The following is a 20,277-nucleotide window of genomic DNA, read 5'->3' on the forward strand; positions in this document are numbered from 1 at the left end:
GAAGGCTGTGAGGTCACAGAAGGTCTACTGTGTCACTGAGGGCCTATGTGTCTCTTGCTGAGAATAAACAATGGTTAGTAATGTTTTGAGAAGAAAGCAACAGGTCTGTATTTTAGCTACACTGTAGTGATAACCTGGTAAAATATGTGTTTGAGGGCAGCCGGGCTAGAGGCAGCTTTTTGGAAGCTAAGCCACGAACTATGTCACACAAGGGTTGCTAAGATCCTGAACTGGTGCATCAGTCACCTATAAGAAAGAGAAGTCAAAAATGAAACAGCTGGAGAGATAAAATTGGCAATGCTTGGTGAATGAATGAATATTCAGAAATAATTCACATAAGACAGCCAATGGAACAGAAGGAATAAAGTTGAACAAAATAGTGAACGGTTTTCTTTTCTTGGTCAGAAGATGGAACAACTGGCTTGAAATTTATTTCTTTTCCTTCCACGTAGGATGCTAAGATCAATTTTAGTTATTTATAATGCCCACACAACAACCTGAAGCCCTTTCCAACCATTTTTAAAGTCATTTCTCACTTGGTGTTAGATTCCAAAAGAAAAAAAATTTCTAGAGTTGATCTGACCGAGATATCCATGGAAGGGTACACATTTTTCCTTGGACTGTCCTATTTGGTCCTAACACATCATTCCTGCTGCATGGTATCCTAGGGGTGACCCCCAACACTGCTAAAATACTTTTATTCTCTCCTGGCTTTTATCACCTCTAATGGGACTGTAACTTATATATTCCCTTTCATTCTTTGTTATTTTTTTTCCAGGAGAAGATATGCCTGAAGCATTTTCTGTGCTCCTACAATCTCTTCTTTCAACTTTATGTCTGTCTAAGGAAGAATTTTTATAAAACTAGGTTATATAAGAATATCTCAGATATAAATGTCGATAGAAAAGAGAGGTGTTGCAACTTGGGAAAACAGCCTTAAAAAATGCCCACCATGGCTTCTTTGCAAGCGTGGAGTTGATATAAGATTTCAGGGCAATTGCAAATGTGTTTATCAGAAACAAAGCTGCCCCAACCTAACCAATAACCTACAAACTCAAGAGTCTGTAATACTCAGGAAAGTCCACTGAAAACAACAAGATTGTGTTACTACACAATGCTGGCAATTGTCAGGAAGTGGAGAGCGTCGAGTGTGGATGGGAACCTGCAGCATTGGGAGATGTCCTGTTCTGCTGGAAGTATAGGGCAGGGTAGCCAAACTAGACAACAGACTAACCCATGGATCAAGTAAACACACATCAATCCTGGGACCCAGCATTCAGAGTATGCACATTTACCAAAATTATACCCATGACCATTCCTTGACTCAGCCCTGTTGGTGCTTGTAAGAAATCCAGAGTCACCTGGATGTCAAAACTGTAACTGAATGAGTAAAATGTGAAATTTGCTATGTTGTAATTAGAACAAAAATAGACACATACCCGTTACTCAGGTGAATCTTAACTACACAGCATTTTAGTGAAAACTGCAAGAAAAAAAAAAAAGGTATGTCACAACATCTTTTACAAGAATGAGGACACAATGCATATCAAACAATATTTGTTTTACAAAACATATAAAATAAAGGAAAATTAAAAATAGCCAACACATCATTCTTGCTGCATGGTATCCTAGGGGTGACCCCCTAGGAGGTGCATGGTATCCTAGGGGTGATCCCCTATATGGAGGAAGTTGTGAGATTTGAACTGGATCAAAAAATAAAGAATAAACCTATTTTATGTCAAATCTGTAATTTTTCTGATGCTTCATATTTTATTTGATTTCTGACTTCACTTTTCTTTTCCCATCCTTTATATTCTACAATCAGCCTCCCACAGATTGAGAAATAAGACTTTAAAGAAAATAGATGTCCAAAATATGGAGAGAAAAGAGTCAGAATTCATAGACTGTGTTCATGTTGTTGATGTTATAGCGACCGTAAAATTATATCTGCAATTAGTTTTCATGCTGAAGTTTTTCTGTACATTGTAACTCTTTTCAAAGCAATTCTGACCAGATGAAACAACCAAGGGATGCCTCACATCCATATTCCAAATGTTCATCTCAGTTTCCTGAATATTCAGATTCAGGAAGTCCAAGGTGTAGCCATAAAACTGTACTTCAATATACCTCTGAACCAGTCACATGATGAATGAAACTGGCATATGTTGGTGAAGCCCACCAAAAATGTAACAAAGGAATTTGACTAGGAAGAAAGAGTTATTGGCTTTATCATGAAAATGCTAATAAAAATGCAGCCACCATTATTGGAAAGTTTCGAGTATGACTAGGAATTTGCAGCTGACTATGTAACAGTATTTTCAGCAGCCCGGCTGGCTGGGCAAACTAACGGGGGGTGGTGGGGGGGGTATGACGAGGAACTTGTGTAGATTGATACAGCAGGAGTGGGAGCCGTTTATTGTAGGACAGGAGGGGGTATATATACATTACTGAATACACAGCTTATCTTAATTAACATAAACTAGATACAGCAGTCAACCAATAAGGAATCTCCACACTTAATGGCTCGCTGGCGTTACTTCTCAAACCACTCCCTCTGGCAAAATGCCGGGCGCCATCTTGACTTGTTTACAGACCCTAACAAGTATTCATTCTCTTACCAGCTCACCCCAGCTACTCTCTGGAGTAGGCCCTATGGTCTTCCACAGTTTAATGAGAAAGTGTGGCATACAGGAATAAATACAACCTGTCCAATCAGTCAAATTAATTAGTGGTAAAAATAGGTCTTCAAACTACATTCACCAGATGCATAAGTATATGCTTTTGAATGTGACAGTGTGAGCTGATCACTTATTTATTTCATAGGTTTATGGTCCATGTTAAAGTATGTGCAGGATTATTTTTGTTTGTTTGCTTCTTTTTTATCAAATACTAGTAAAATTCTACTTGCCATCAAAAAAGTAGTTAACCTAGGTCTCAGGCTAACTTGAGTGAGTTAAAGAGATGCCCTCCCAAAATATAGGACAGGTTTGATCTCTTTTGCCTGCGTTTGGTGATGACCTAAGCTAGGACCTATGTGTTTTGTCAGGGATTGCACAGTTATCCCAGTAGTTCTCTCAAAGCCTTCTATTTGCTCTAGGCTGTAATTATCTCTAAAAGCCTGAATTCAAAGTTAGTAGAGTGAATGTCCTTTGGGAGAAAAAGAAATATCATTGTTATAAGAGGGTGGCTAGACTATGCTGAGGGAAGATCTCTGGATGAAAATGGGATTCTCTATTCTTAACCGATTCTCTTGAGATTCCTATTCTCAGAAGGACTTTGCATGAAATTTCTTAAAAGAGTTGAGCCAGTTATTAATGCATGATTCTACGTACTAAAGTTAGCCTAAGTAACTGTAGGCATAAAAAAACAACAAACTGTGTGTAGAGCCGCTGTATTTTAACAAGTACTGCCATGTCAGGGGGTATAAATACAAACAGACTTCTTAAAGATTTCTCACTCTCATTTATGTTTTCATGTTTCAAGTAAAAATATATTAAATATAATACAACATTCTAATTTTGATTGACAGGTTATGAACAATAAACTATGATTCAAAGGGAGTTGTTTAGAAACATAAATAAGAGGAAAAGTGGGTATTATAGTGATACATGTACAACTCAGAAATAAATGAGAGTGTATAAAACTACTTTAACATTATCAATCATCACAGCCAACTCTTTTTTAAAAGTGGAAATATTTCTTATTTTTTAATTGCTTTTATTTTTTAAATACATGACAGCAGAATTCATCATAATTCTTATTACACATATAGAACACAATTTTTCATACCTCTGTTTGTATTTAAAGTATGTTCACACCAATTCATATCTTCATACATATACTTTGGATAATGATGTCCATCACATTCCACCATCATTGCTAACCCCCTGCCCACTCCCTTCCCCTCCTACCCCTCTGCCCTATCTAGAGTTCATCTATTCCTCCCATGCTCCCTCTCCCTATCCCACTATGAGTCAGTCACCTTATATCAGAGAAACATTTGCCATTTGTTTTTTTTTTTTTTTTGGGGGGGGGATTTACTAACTTAGCATTATCTTCTCCAACTGCATCAATTTACCCATAAATGCCATGATTTTATTCTATTTTATTGCTGAGTAATATTCCATTGTGTATATATGCCACATTTTTTAATTCATTTATCTACTAAAGGGCATCTAGGTTGGTTCCACAGTTTAGCTATTGTGAATTGTGCTGCTATAAAATTGATGTGGCTGTGTCTCTGTAGTATGCTGTTTTAAGTCCTTTGGGTGTAGACCAAGGAAATGAAAGATGAAATTAAATGCCACACAGGGTTTTTTAGTCAAATATGCATCAAAGTCCTATTTTCATTCAAGTCCCTTCTAATTGAAATGGCCCAAAACGTATGAAAAGAATTCTTCCATAGACTCGAGGAACTAAGGAGCATTTCTGTTCAGTTTATATGAGATATTATACAGACCGAAAAAATAAATCTGAAGAAAGATGAACTTATTCAGACACTCCTTTCTACAAAAAGCACATTGCTCAAATGAGGAGGTAAGCAGATCTCAGCACAAATGCCTTTACCCTCTAACTTGAAGTTTCTCATCAACTTTCACTCATTTCCCTTACTATCAAGTCATGGCCATTGAATGGTTTAATTAGGTCAAACAATTGCAAATTAGTGATTTTTTTCAATCTCATTCTGCCTTCTGCTGTTATGGACTGAGATTTTTCTGCCTTGATTTGTTTTTAATCTCATCCACATATGCTATTGTGTACCCTGAAGTATATTTGTACAGGAAAGGAAGATCAACATTTAAAGATTTTCCTCTTCTCATCAACTTTCAGAATAATTAGTTGGTTCAACCTTCAAAATGTCCAGTGAGTGTTGTTTTGAGTGTCTCTCTCTTGTTTTATTTTCATGATCTTTAAATACATGACATGTCTTATATGACATATTTATATGTCAATTGGTCATGTTGATGCTCAAATTGTTCACCAGAGGCTAAAAGTATCACATTAAGCAAGCTCCAGCAGCTTCCTGGCACAAGATGAAGCAGAGGCAGAATATAAAAATTGAAGATCCACATTAAGAAAAAAAATTCAAAATTATGAATAAAGAATTAGGCACATATTATATATTTCTATAGCATGAAAAATTAAATATTTATCAAGCATGATAAAATGAATCACAACAAACCTTTTAAAATAAACATTCTACAAATATCCCCAAATCCAGCAAAAGACATTTTTATTAACTGTTAAAACACCTCTGAAATATTTCTCACATTTTTGTGTGAATTCTTTTCACATAATAACTATTTTATGATACCATCCAAATAGATAGTAGAAAAGTAATTTCTCTTTATAACAGTTGAATAAATGTGCTTATTTTTATCAAGGATCTCAAATTGGAAAACAAAACTATCAAATTTCTCTGAAAATTACACTGTAATATTTGGGGGAATTTTCACAGTTAGCTTATGACTCTATACACCTAAAATTTGGTGTCATGGTTTGGATATGAGGCATCCCCCGCCCGAAAGCTCCTCATTAATGCAGGAAAGTTTGGGGAAGAAATTATTGGACTGTGAATGCTGTAACCTGCCAAGAAGAATTGTGCCAAAGAGAAAGTGAGAGATAAACTAATTGAAATTTAAAAATATTTTGTTTTAAAATATTTTGGAAAAGAAAAATATGACAAACAACCAAGGGATCTCCTAAAATTTGGGAGGGTCTCATGCACGTGAAGAACCTTGAAAGTTAAGCTTCATCATATTCACAGTAATTCCAGTCTCAGTTTAGAATCAGCCATTTATTCAAAGACTTAGTTTCCTTTGAATACTCCCTGAAAAAGACTAATCATTACTTTCAGATTTTTTCACAAAAATAGAAAATATTATTTTTAAAAGAAGGGAAACAATCCTGCATTTATATTAATATCTTCTATCCTAATTTAAAATTACATAGTTTTTAAAAATGTTTTTTAGTTGCAGTTGGACACAATGCCTTTTTTTTTTATTATTGTTATGTGGTGCTGAGGATCGAACCCAGCACCTCGCACATGCTAGGCAAGTGGTTTACTTTATAAAAATGAATATATACATATATATGTTTGTGTGTGTGTGTGTTCTCTCTTGGTTATTTGTTCTTTTTAGATATATATGGCAGTAGATTGTATTCTGACATATTATACATATATGAAGTATAGTTTATTTCAATTAGGATCCCATTTAGGTAGTTGTACAGGACATGGAGTTTCACTCATCGTGTATTCATATATAAACATAGGAAAGTTGTGTCAGATTCATTCTGCTGTCTTTCTATTCCTGGCCCCCCTCCCTTCCCATCATTTGCCTTTGTCTTATTCCAATGAGCGTCTAGTCTTCTTTCTATCCCTCATTGTGGGTTAGCATCCATATATCAGAGAGAACATTTGGCCTTTGGTTTTTTGGGATTGGTTTATTTCACTTAACATGATAGTCTCCAGATTCATCCATTTATTGGCAAAATTCATATAGTCATTCTTTTTATGGCTGAGTAATAGTCCATGGGTATAGATGCCATATTTTCTTTATCTATTCATCTGTTAAAGGGCACCTAGGTTGGTTCCATAGTTTAGCTCTTGTGAATTGAGCTGCTGTAAACTTTGATGTGGCTGCGTCATTGCAGTGTGCTGATTTTAAGTCATTTTGGTATATGCCGAGGAATGAAATAACTGGGTCAAATGATGGTTCTATTCCAGATCTTCTGAGGAATCCCCCTACTGCTTTCCAGAGTGGTTGCCCCAATTTACAGTCCCACCAGCAATGTATGAGTATACCTTTTCCCCCACATCCTCACCAACATTTAGCATTACTTGTATTCTTAATAATTGCCATTCTTACAGAGGTGGAGGCAAAGAATATATTTTTAAAAGAATATATGATATGAAATATGAAGTGTGTCAAGTACCAAGTTAAGCATCTTTTACATTATTGTGAAGATTCTTAAGAGCAAATACTTGTTTTGATCAGGAGAATAAAGTGTTCTGATTTAAATTTTTTAAGAGGACTCTAAAATAGGAGAGCCATTGCAGAGGAGCAAGAAACCTGCAAGGTGTGAAGAATACCATACACAAGGAGAACCTGAGTGACAGTGGGATTGGCAAGTTACCCAGTCACCACAAATGCCTTTTGGTGTTTGCTATAATGATGATCAAGGAGACTGTGAACATCAGCTGGAAGAAAATAACTGAATTCATTCACAAAGAGCCTATATGAAAAAATTATCATCAGTGAGAGAGAAAAATGTCAAAAAAATAGCGTCTCATATATTAGTCAATAAATATTTATTGAGGTTTTTCTATATCCCAGAAACTGATAGAAATGTAGCTTTAAGAAAAACATCATCTTTGCATTGCAAGAACAAGCAAGTGAACAAAATTGATACAGTGTCAAAAGAAACTAAGTGTATCCAGTGATTTTGATGTTATGGTTGCAATTATAGTTATAATACTATATTCCAGATGTTGCCAGGCAAAATAGAGGATCATGGAAGTTTGATACCATATATCTTCCTCACTCCACATATCTGCTCACCTCTCAAAATAAAATACAAAAATAAAACCAATTACCTGCTGATATTGTTAAATCCAAAATGAAAAGTGGTTAAAATGATCACCTAGTAAACCCAGTAAACCAATTCTTACAATGGTTATTCATTATAAGTATGCTTTAAAGTTTCTAGGTGGGAGGAGGATTCAAGAAGTAGAGTTGAAAAATTAATCTTTCTGGATACTTTTAAGGCTTCAGCTAGAACTTGCCAAATTATAACTTACAATGATTATATTGATCAGCACTCCATTTATAAGGAATAAAAACAAATGTTAAGCATTAAATTTAAATAGAAAAATAACAAAAACAAGCCAAAAGAAATTTGTAAGAAGAATTCTGTAAAATAAATAAATTTTTAAAATATGAAAATCAAGAAATTTTTTGACCTTTCAGCCAAAAAAAAAAAAGTACCATACTCTTTGCTAATACCCCTTAGCAGATATTAGGATATCTAGTATAATTGAATTTCATGCCATGCAGTACAGAATAGAAGATGAGTTACTTTGTGAAAACGGCATATTTTATTGGTCCTCAGAACACAACAGTAGAAGAGACTGTTTTTTGCTCTGTCATGTGGGGCTAAACTGAATACATTGTGTGGTAAGGTAAAAGTCTATATTTTTATCATTTGTGGTTCCTTCAAACACTTACCTTGATTTCCTCTGAGATGGCTATTATTTTCTGATTGGGCCTAAATAAAAAAAAATTGCTGCTTCTATTTTGTGAAAATAAGAATGCACACAAAAATTGAGGTGTTGAAAGATCATTTCTTAGGATCTCCCAGTTACGTTATCTTAAAGCAAAAGCCAGAATAAGTAAGAAAATTCATAGAACATAACTTTTAATTTTCTGTAAAACATGGAGAAAATCAATCCTCCAAGTAAACAGGATTTAGAGGCTTGAGGAAGAAAAAGTGTGGATCAGCTGTTCAAGAAATTGAGATTAGTAACAACCACAGATGTATGAATTATGGTAATTAGAAAGGATGAATGTTCTTGATGTGGAATGAGCAGTGATGAGAAGACAAAGAAACTTAATCATGAGTTTGGGAAACCTGTAGGCAGTAGTAATTGCCAGCATTTATTGAACGTGCAATCTACATGAAGCAGTGTACTAAGGGCTTAACATATATCACCTAACCTATTCTTCATAATAAACCATTGCAGAGGTATCAAGATGATATAAGAATTTTAGCAGAGTTCAGTTACATGCAATTTGTCATTGGCGTAGCTTGGACTCAAACAGCTCTGTCCATCTTCAAAGTTCATCATCATAACAATGGCATCTCCTGTTTAGCTCTCTGGTGTGATACACCAAAAATAAGGCATGAGAAATGGAAGTGTCTGAATATGAAATTGAAATGGTGAAAAAGAAGTTGAGTGGAAGGGTATGAACTAAAAAAATGACTCATGGATTAGTTGTCAGTATGAATCAGTAGACAAATATATTTTGGGCACCAACGATTCATGACTCAGATTAAGATTTTGAAGGATTTCGGAGTCACAAAGCATCCTTATAAAACAATGTGTAGGAGCAAGGTCATAAAAGTGACAGATGAAGCAAGGCATTGCCCATATAAAACCAAAAAGTTAAGGAACTGGTACAAATTGTTCCTCTGTGTTTTTTGGCTAGATATGTTGAACACTTCTTGGTCAGTTTGGTATTTCGACACTTTCGTATGTTTGGTTTTTCCCCCCAATTTCTTGATTTTCATATTTTAAAAATTTATTTATTTTACAAAATTCTTCTTACAAATTTCTTTTGGCTTGTTTTTGTTATTTTTCTATTTAAATTTAATGCTTAACATTTGTTTTTATTCCTTATAAATGGAGTGCTGATCAATATAATCATTGTAAGTTATAATTTGGCAAGTTCTAGATGAAGCCTTAAAAGTATCCAGAAAGATTAATTTTTCAACTCTACTTCTTGAATCCTCCTCCCACCTAGAAATAAGCATAGAAGCCTGAAAATATTTAGCTTTAAATATATTTGCCACGCCATTTATAATATTAAGTTTTAGCAAACTGCTTCATTGTTCAATAGGAGATTGATTAAAGAAGCAAATAATATCCATGCCTTTACAAGCAGATTTCTCATTCAAAAAGTGTCAGCCCTCCCAAAGTGAAGCCTTGGTTGTTCTCAAGACCTCACTTGATTCTCTTCTCCTTTTAAAAAATTTCCTAATTCTTTCAGGTGCATTTAGTTGACTTCTCTTCTATACATCTAACTCTGTCCAAATACTGACATTCTGTGTAGTATCTCTTCCTCTGCCTGCCTATTTTCCCTAGATTATAAGGTCATCAATACAAGAATCATGTCTCACTCATCTTCTTACCACCTTACCTACTAAAGTACCTAGCATGTGCTTGTGGTCAAAAATTATTTGGTGAATGATTGAGTGAAAGACTGAGTTTTGACTGAGCTAACATTTCTGATGACATTGAGCAAAAGCATAACAATATAGTATCAAAATAAAAATATTTTAATAGTAATGACACTTTTACTTTGGTCAGAGAATTGTTGATGGTCTTTTCATAACTTTTTTTTTAACTTTTGAAAAGTTAAAAAACAAATTGACCATAGAGAAGAAAATATAAATTTCTTATCATTCTATAATACTTCTGGATTCATTTCCTTCCCTTCTATTTTTCTAAATAAAACAAGTAATTAGACATAGATTAGAAGGACAGATAGATAAATAGATAGATGTTGGGTAGATATAGACAGATAAAAATGAATGCATAAATACATACAAATAGACCCTTTTTTCTATGTTTGAGTGATTCTTAAAATATCTATGAAACATTCCAAGATTTTTTGGTCATCCTGTTAGCATTTGCAAATGCATATTTCATTTGAAAATATTTACAAATATCTTTTTTTTATTTTACATTTCAAAGAACTTGCAGTGTAGAAATGTTTTCACAGTGTAGAAATTTTCTCACTATTTATCTAAGGGAAAAAAATTTTAGAAATGTAGTTTGGATGACTAAAGCACATGTTAGCAGTGTTCCAACTTCATCTATAATCAGCTATTTAGTTCCATAGGCCTCATTTCTTGTAAAATATTAGAGTTACCTAGATTTCAATAGTAAGCTACATAAAAAATGAGTAGTTTAGAGGTTGTTGGCAAGACTACACATGTTAGGATGCACCAATTTGTGGATTAGGTATTACACTAAAATTTAACCCGAGAGTCCTTGGAGATCCTGTCTATACTTTGGTTTATAGAGTAACTAATGTCAAAAGGTAAAATAACCAAAATCCTCACCAAGATCACCATAAATGCAATGTTATTTATATTCTCAGGCTTCCTAGTGCCTTCAAATACAATACCCACAAAGGGTATTAGCAGTTTTACTTGGTACAGACCAAACATTAAAAAAAAAAAAAAACCTATGTTCTTACTCATTGCAGAAAGAAAGTCAAATATACAAAGTATTTTTGATAACTGTATTATTTTATTTAAAAACTGGCAAAGGAGGCCAGGGAGGGAATTGTGATTTCAACTGACATAAAGGGCGACAGAAAGCAAATCGTAGAAACCAACATCTTGTTTCTAGGTCAGAACTGCACAGAGGACTTGTAAAACAAAATAATAACAGGAGTCTTGGGCACAGTCTGGATTTACTATCTGAGTAGAGGATTTTGAAGTCCACATTCTAATGATTCTAAAAACAGCTGATTCTTACACGTTTAACCTGTAAGAAACAGTGAACCAAGAAATGTTTACCTTTGACCAAAATGAAGATTAGAAGAATTGTCTGTATTGGAGATAGGACCAATGACTTTTTAAAAAAAAAAATTGTTGAATTTGAGATATACTTTGGAAATTCAAGTTCAGGCTCTCAGAAAGCATATAGAGATACACTCATAGGTCTTAGGAAACAACACTGAGTTTAAGACAGATTTTGGAATCAGAATACCTGTTTATCACATCAGTTGTAACTGAAGCCTTGGGCACATGTGCACTTACTATATAAAATGCCAAGAATGAGGAAAGATGAGAACTAGGGACCAAATCAGAAATTAGGAATAAAACATGAGTAATGCAAAGCAGCTGTGAAGTTCCCAGCAACAAGCAAGCCCCTGAGGGGTGTTGGAAGGCAGCTATAGATGTACTTTTTCTGCACTTTGTGAGGACAGAACAATTCTGATTTGAAGAGCACTACAGACAGAAGCAAGGAGTTACATGATTTCTAAACAACATCATGAGTTCTTCCAAACAAAAATACAGGACTCATAGTTGAATTCAAATATTAGATAAACTGTTATTATGGTTACTATTATTTTAGTACTGATATGCCCCAAATATGGTATGGGATATACTTATACTAGAAAAATATGGTTTGTCTGAAATTCAATTTTAACTGGCTGCCCTTTAGAATATCTGGAAACCCAACTCTGAATCCTCTTTATCTTTAACCCCCACACTAACTGTGGCTAAAATAATGGGTCCTGTGTTCAAACTTCAAAATAATTCGGCAGAGCAGTCATTAGATAAATTGATTTGTGATTAACTGACAAATTCTCTTGCAAAAAAATCATAACCTTTAGAAAAGAGCTTTTTAAAATATTCTTATTGCCCAACATTTGAAAAAAAATACTTTCATACTCATATTTGTATTATAATTGTAAAGTGAACTTATGACTAAGATGGTTTAAATTAACAGGAAAAAAATTCAACATTTAACAAAAAAAAAATTAACAAATTTTTTAAAAGAAAAATCTCAGAAATAGCAAAAAAAATGTTATTTTTAAATTTTCTTTCTGAAAAGACTCTAGAAATAACAGAGAGTTTCTGGCAGTGAGCCAGACAGCATGAGGGATTCAGGAGAGACTACTCAGATAACAAGGTACAATTCAAGAGCAAATCTTTTGTCAAAATTTCTACTGAACTTGCCACAGAGATGGAATCCCTAGGTCAGCTCAGGCGGGATCCAAATGATGGGAATGTAGACATCCCAGACACAGAATGGATCTCTTTCATTTCACATACAAACACTTCTAGGGTTTATGACCATGCTTCATATTGAATCTCTATTTTCAAGTCTAACTTTCACAGAAGAAGAAACAAAACAAATTGATAGTAGACTAAAATAGGAACCTAACCCTGATATTAATACCGGTCCCTTTAAGTCACGTGTGTGGTGGCTTCTGCACTACCGAGATTCTCCTTCAGAGATAAAGACCTTTTCCCCAGCATGCTTACAGAAGCATGCCTCAGCTGTCAGTCCTTCCTGGGGACTGTTTCTGATGAAGAAAACTGCTTGGATCAAGGTGGCTTCTATTTCCAGGTGCCTTCTCCTGCCAATTATCAGTTTCCTAGAACCAACTCAAGTCAATGCTTGGTCCATCTCAGCTTTCACAAGCACTAATGGGACCTTTGTTGAGACTTCCCAGAGCAACAGCATCAGATCAGCATTTCTCCCTCAAATAAATTTTGCTTGTCTTCTCCCTTCACAGGAGTATTTCCTAATACATGTCCTGCATGCTAACCTCTACCTGTGTGTACTGCAGAAAACCCAACCTCTCTGAAGGAAACAGGATAATTTGTATATAATTTGGAGATGCATGAAAACTGATCAAAAGAACAAAATGCATGACATAACTAAGACTAAAGACTCTCACTAATTGGCTAGATATTTTTCATTGGCATGCAAGAGAAGATATATCGAGAGCTCATATCTGCTCTAGTTTGGATATACATAAAGGTCCATGTGTTAAAGGCTTGATTGCCAGCCTGTTGTGCTCTTGGGAGGTGCTAGAATCTTCAGGACGTGGGGCCTAGGTGAAGGAATTTAGATCATTGGGGGAGTGCCCTTGAGTGCTTTTCTTTATATTTATATTATTTATACTGTATTCTTTGCAAATTTATTCATAAACATAACTTTCATTATTATTATCACTAAAGTGGTTTTTCCTTTTCTGTTACTATTAGGGATTATTAATACAAATAAAGCACTTGATTTTTTTTTGGATTAATCTTGTATCCATTTTTTTCCACAAAATTCCTTTGATTATTTTTGATAAGTTTTGCTAGATTGGTTGGGAATTTTGTGTGAATAATTATATCATAAAGAAGAAAGAAGGAGGACATGAGAGACAGAGAAAGACTTAGGAAAAGTGGGAAGGAGGAGAGAGGAAGAGACACAATTTGACACAATTTGAACACTTCTTGTTTATATTGTTTCATACACTCAAAACCATACTGAATAACATTAGTGATAGTATTTATGTCCTTTTTCTGACTAATGAAATTAGTTCATCTTCTTAGAATAATAATTGCTATGGAAATTTTTATAAAAATTAAATTTTATATTTCAGGAGTTATTTTTCTTAAGGGTGTTATTAAGAATGGTTTCTGATTGCTATTAATACCTTGTGACTATTTTTGTCATGATCATATATTTTTCTTTGTAATATTTTGATTGAAATGACTATTAAGCTTTATCTTGATAAGTACATTTCTGAAATAAACCCTGCTTTATCACAGTGTTCTGATACAGAACATACTCTTCTTGCATACATTTAATTAGAATTTTTACATCTACATTCATGTGTAAGTTAAACTATAGTTTTTGTTTTTCTACTATTATTCATGCTTTCATATTGTTTTTTATTTAAAAAATCATCTTCTATTTCCTATATGTTTTTATTCTAAATGAGACAAATTATGTGATAACATCTGAAAAGTAGCTTTGTTTGCAAGAAACATTTATGACATTTGATTAGGGTAAAAATAATTACAAGACTGCCTTTCTAGTATGTCAAGTCTCTCTTCATTTTATCTTCACTTTATTGAACATATATTTGTGTTTTATTCATTATTTATTATTTAGATATGCTCTTCAACCAAAACACAACAAAACAAAATACCCACCTTATGTGAAGAATGTGTGCAGATCTTTGATCCAGTTGTGTTTTTTGTTGTTGTTGTTTTGGTGCCAAAGGATAGAACCCAGGGGCCCTCTATCACTGAGTCACATCACAAGACACTTTGTGATTTTTTTTATTTTGAGACAGTGTCTCACTAAGTTGCTTAGGGCCTCACTAAGTTATTGAGGCTGACTATGAACTCACAATCCTCCTGCCCTTGCCACCTAAGTGGGATTACAGGTGTGCATCACCAGATCCGGTTCTTGACCAATGTTCTTGCAACAGTGATGTCTGCTTGTGAATATTTGGATGTTCTTACAGATGCTGAAAAAGGGAAGTCTAGAATTGCACACATTTCCATGATAATGCCAGGAAGTGCACATTATCAACCTGAAAACACCTAGTGATTTACCAAACTCAGTGCAGGACTCATAGGAAACACAAGCTTAATATGTTCAAACACCACACTCTGGTAGTTCTCTATTTGTTTGTTTGTTTGTTTTCCTTCATTCTTTTGTTCCTGATAGAAACCTGAAAATCATTCTTAATTCCTTCTCCTTTATCTTTCACAACCAATTCCCAAGTCTCCTCTATATTGCTTCTCACTTGTTTTATCTTTCTCTATTTGTCTTCATATCCAGCATTACCTCTTCAACTCACATTTCCATAATCTTTTGTATGAAGAAAAATCTAATTACTCCTCCCATGTATTATCTATAGATCATATTTATAAATTCATGTTCTCCCTTCTGAATTAATTCCATCTAAAATTGATCAAACTAATGTGGCCTCAAATCAGGTGCATTTTATAATCCTTGAGGTGTCATTAGCATTATCAGTTCCACTCTCCCCTTGACCTTGGGGTTCTAGTCACAATGATGTTTTCTCAATTCCTATGTATGCTTGCGAATTTAGTATGTTCTAGCCACCTAATTCTTATCACCACAATTTCTAATTATGTATATTTCATTCTTATTTATTTATGTATTTATGGTACTGGGGATTGGACCCAGGGATGCTTTACCACTGAACTACCTGCCCTCTATAATGGGAGAAAAGAATTTTATTTCAAATTTCTAAGTAAAATTTGGCATCTTTTCAATGAGAGACAATGCTCTACTTCTTTCAATAGAATCTGTTTCAGTTAAAAATAAGTTACTTTTTTTTAAACTTAGAAAATACTAATTGCTATCTAAAAATTGTGTTGGAGAGGATCACAACCTGGCTCCTCTGATTTGATTCTTTTTTTTTTTAGTAGAAATTACTGAATGTTTTTGAATGCCCTTGGCTGTGATGAACTGGCTCGCTTTTATATCTCAAGAACTAAGATTGAAGAAAATTTATAGATAGAGATGACCTTATCGTGCTTAGAGAAAAGAGAACACTACTATATTAAAAGTGGCACCTTTCAAAAAAGAGCAGATTCACACTCGTTCCAGTCTGAAAACGTTACTATTATATGTGAGAAGGAGATAAGAACAAAAGGCAGTTAACATTTTAAGGCAGCAGCATGCAGAAGGAACTTCTTCAAAGACAAGATTTCAGCTCCTTTTCTGATACTTGTTAACCATGGAGACATGGGCGGGTTCACTTAAATACTCTGACATCTGTTTTATTTCTTGGGAAAAAAACGAGAGTAGTAATATATGCCCTACCAACTACTTGCAGTTCCTGCAAAGATAAAAAGAGATAATGGAATGGAGATACTCTCATAACCTCTAAGATTGGAATATTGAGGTAATGTATTATTATGCATACTTCAGAATGATCTACCAAGATAGAAAAGGAGTTAACGGAGGGTACATGACCCCCTACAATTCTGAAATTATTTGACTAAAATGCATCTGCCTTCACCATTGTTCAAAATCTTGAAGAGTGAAGATGGGGTTATTGTTATTTCATTTGAACTTGAATACAGAATTAAATCTTGAATTCTTAGACTTTTTAAAATGTAACTCTCCCTTCTTAACACTCATGGTTTTACAAACTTGCAGAAGTTAGAGTGTTTAGACTAATAAGAAAAGATATAATATAAATTAGATTAACTGCCTGTGTATAGCAGTAGTTAATCTTTAGCTGCTTCTAAATCCTAAGGATTTTATCCAGTGTTTCAAATCTAAATGTTTTTATGGCTTTCTATTTTGCATTAAGTCTGTGATCTGGTTTCAGTTATTCATTTATTTATTTATTTATTTACCAATGGATATCCAATTACATCAGTTATTTGAGAAACAATCATTTCTCCATTTTTGCACTTTTGAAAAGTCAGCTAGATAAATTTCTCTGGGTCCATCTTTGGGCCTTTCTGTGTCAGCCCCTCAACCAATACTGTGTAGTCTTGAATACTGTAACTATACATTCATCCTACTTAATTATTTTCTAAAATTGTTTTAGCTATTCCAATTCCTTTGTTTTTCCATACAAATTATAGGATAATCATGCATATGTTTTCAAAATATTTTGCTGGGGTTTTGATAAAAATTGAGTTAAACCTATATATCTGTTTGGGGGTAACTGACCTCATTCAATACTAGGATTTGTAGTTTATGAACAAGATCTATCTCTCCATTCATTTAGAATTCTCATTTCTTTCAACAACATGCTGTAGTTTTCAGCATATAAGCCCTATACATGTTTTGTATATTCATATCTAAATATTTACTTTTTTGAATGATTATAAATATTATATTTTTTACTTGAGAATCCATAGTTACATTGCTAGTTTATAGAAATACAATTCATTTTCATACATTTATGTTGTATCTTATGACAGTTGAACTCACTTGTTAGTTCTTAAGAACACTATTGTATGTTTTCAGGGTTTTTACATAGGCAATATTGGCACCTGCAAATTTGGAAAGTTTTACAAAAAATTCCTTCTTTTCAAACTAGAACACATTTAATTTTATTTTCATGTCTTAATTCACTGAATAGATATTCCAGTATTATGTATTTAAGAGCTTTGAATAGGCCTTCTATTTTTCAAATGTCTTGTTCATCGTTTAGGTTATGAATAATTGATCTGGAGCATATAAATAATATGGCTTTGAAGAATGCATGGGTGCAGATATGCTATGGATCTGAATTGTTCCCCACAAAATAATGTATTGCAGATTGAGTCCCCAGTGCAGCAATGTCCCAAGGTGTTTCTGAGGTGGGAATATGGAGAAGAAATTGGATCATGAAGAGACTAACTTCATTACTTGAATGATCTATTTCACGAATTAATAGTTCAAATGGACAAATGGAAGGTGGTGGAAACTGTAAGAAGAAGGACACTTTAAATTGCTTTCTTTCTAACTCAAATATGTAGTTATTGTTGAAATCCTCTCAATTGTATCAAGATTGTTTGTCTCCTTGTGTACATTTCATCTCAGTCTTAATAAATCTCATATTTTGCACATGCACACAAACACACACACACATAAACACACACATTTAAACTCATCGATCATTATTAAGGAACTCCAGTGCTCAATTTTTCTTATTCTTTGGACTGACACATATGAAAATTGCATCTAATTCAAAATATGAAAGCAGGAATGTTGGTGACTAGAAAGTGCTAACTTCCCAAATTCATTATGATCAAGGAATTAAAATACTATTATTAATATATTCAAAGATTTATATTAATGTATATTAATTCTATTATTGTTATTAGTTATTTTATCAGCATTACATGGTAAGGACACTGGAAATACCAGTTAATATCACTGCAGCAAGCTGCATTTATCTTACAAGCAATATAAATTCTGGGATGAATAGAACTGGCTAGAGCTGAAATCATTGTTTGCATAGTTTTCAAATATGTACTCCTCTGCCAAAATGCCTTGTTGTTTAGCTGTTGGTCTCCCACTTTGGATTTGGCATAGGGAAGATTCTGATGAATGTTACAGAGCATACCTTAGCAAATAAGTCGGAAATGAAACAATGAATTTGAATGGCGCTAGGGACAAAGTAGAAAATATTTCTGAGATAACGAATGACAGTTTGATCTTGAGAAGTTAAGAAACAGGCTTTAAATAATAAGAAGGTCCTGGGTCTTTACATCAGGGACACAGCATCAACAAAAGAAGTTTCTTTCTTGCTTCCTTTCAAATTTTTTGTTTTGCATAGACATAAAAGGATATCTTTTCACCTTAAACTTCTAGGATTATATAACTAAAATCACATTTCTTTAAAATTATATTTTCTGGGGGCTGGAGATATAGGTCAATGGTAAAGCATTTGACTAGCATGCATGAGATCCTGCATTCAATCCCCAGTACCACCAAAATTTTAAAAATATACTTAATTTATCTAAAAGATTAAAAAAATAAAATTATGTTTCTGAAACTTGTTATTTTAGCAAATTCATAACATTGCTATTAATAAATTTAATATTTGAAATCTGTCTTTTAAACTTGTGTCCGCCCCCCCCTCCTGGGATACATTTTTCAGGTAGCTAGATTACATTAAATTAAATAACATTAAATTCTCATAATTTCATGAACTATTAGAATTCTCCTCATCATTTATCATTGCATGATTATTCATTTTTGAAATTAGATCAAAAATAATGTTTAGCCGGCACAATTGAATCACCTTTCTTTTTCTCAAAGATTCTCTTTAAACACATTTTATTTATAAGTTGCCTAAATAAGATTTAATGTTCATTTATGCTCTGCTCCATAGCTTTGATGCATGCTGCTGCTAAATTAAAAAAAAAAAGAATGCTTTTTATCAAAATCCATATTGAACAACACCTAAATAAATACATATAATGACTGTGCTAAATTGTTTTATTTATTCAATTATTAGACATTTAGAGCTCGTCAGAAAATGCCTGTTTGTATGTCCCTTTTCTGTCCTCCTCATATATTAGGATTTTACCTCCCCGGAGTTCCAGAATGAGTAAGGGGAGCAAGCACATCAGGTGGTGGGTTGCAAGAAGAGTCATGACGCTGGGCATGTCAGGGCCAGCTCCAGCAAAGCATAGCTAACAATATGCATATGGTTTTAGAAGACACTTATTGGTTATATCTGTGGCAGCTCATTTCAGGAGCATCAAAAAGGCAACACAGAGCTCCCCACATCTTATAAATAACAGAAGTATCATAAATTCTGTTGTAGTTACCTTTTACTACATAACACATTTCCCTAAAAATGTTGCATAAAGCAACAAGAATCTTTTAAGTAATCATCTTTTATCTCTCATAGATCCTGTGAGTCAAGAATTCCTCTTGGGAGGCTCTGGCTCAATGTATTTTATGAGGGTTCAGTCAGAGAATTGTTAGGTCTATAGTCCTCTGAAGCCCCAGTAAAGCTATAAGGATTGCTTCCAAGGCAGTTCCCTCATGGCCAGTGAGCTGATTCTGACCTTTGGACAGGTGCCTCAGCTCCTGTGCCCAGGGGCTCTTCCAAATGGCTACTTGACTATCTTTGCAGTATATCTTGACTTCTCTCCCCCCTATGTGTGATCCAAGAGACCAAGCAACAAACAGTCATATCTTGCATGATCTTGCTTCAGATGTCACATGGGTCACCTCAACCACTTCTGGTTCTTAGTGGGAGTAACTGCATAAAAGTTTAAATATCTACAGTAAGGATATTATCATATAGGAAATACACTGTAGATAGATCTTGTAGAGATATGTACCTTCTCAGAGGGTACATATTTAAGGTTTTGATATACTTCAAATTTTTTATATAAATTTAAGTTTTCAATCAGTAAAATGTAGCACTGTCTACAGGGCTAAAAATTCCTACCATGTACACTCTTCTCCACAGGTTAGAGGTAACATATCTTTAAATGTATATTCTTCCCATCCATTTACTCCCA

Source organism: Marmota flaviventris, chromosome 16 (assembly GCF_047511675.1).
Source record: "Marmota flaviventris isolate mMarFla1 chromosome 16, mMarFla1.hap1, whole genome shotgun sequence".
NCBI classification, from domain to species: domain Eukaryota; kingdom Metazoa; phylum Chordata; class Mammalia; order Rodentia; family Sciuridae; genus Marmota; species Marmota flaviventris.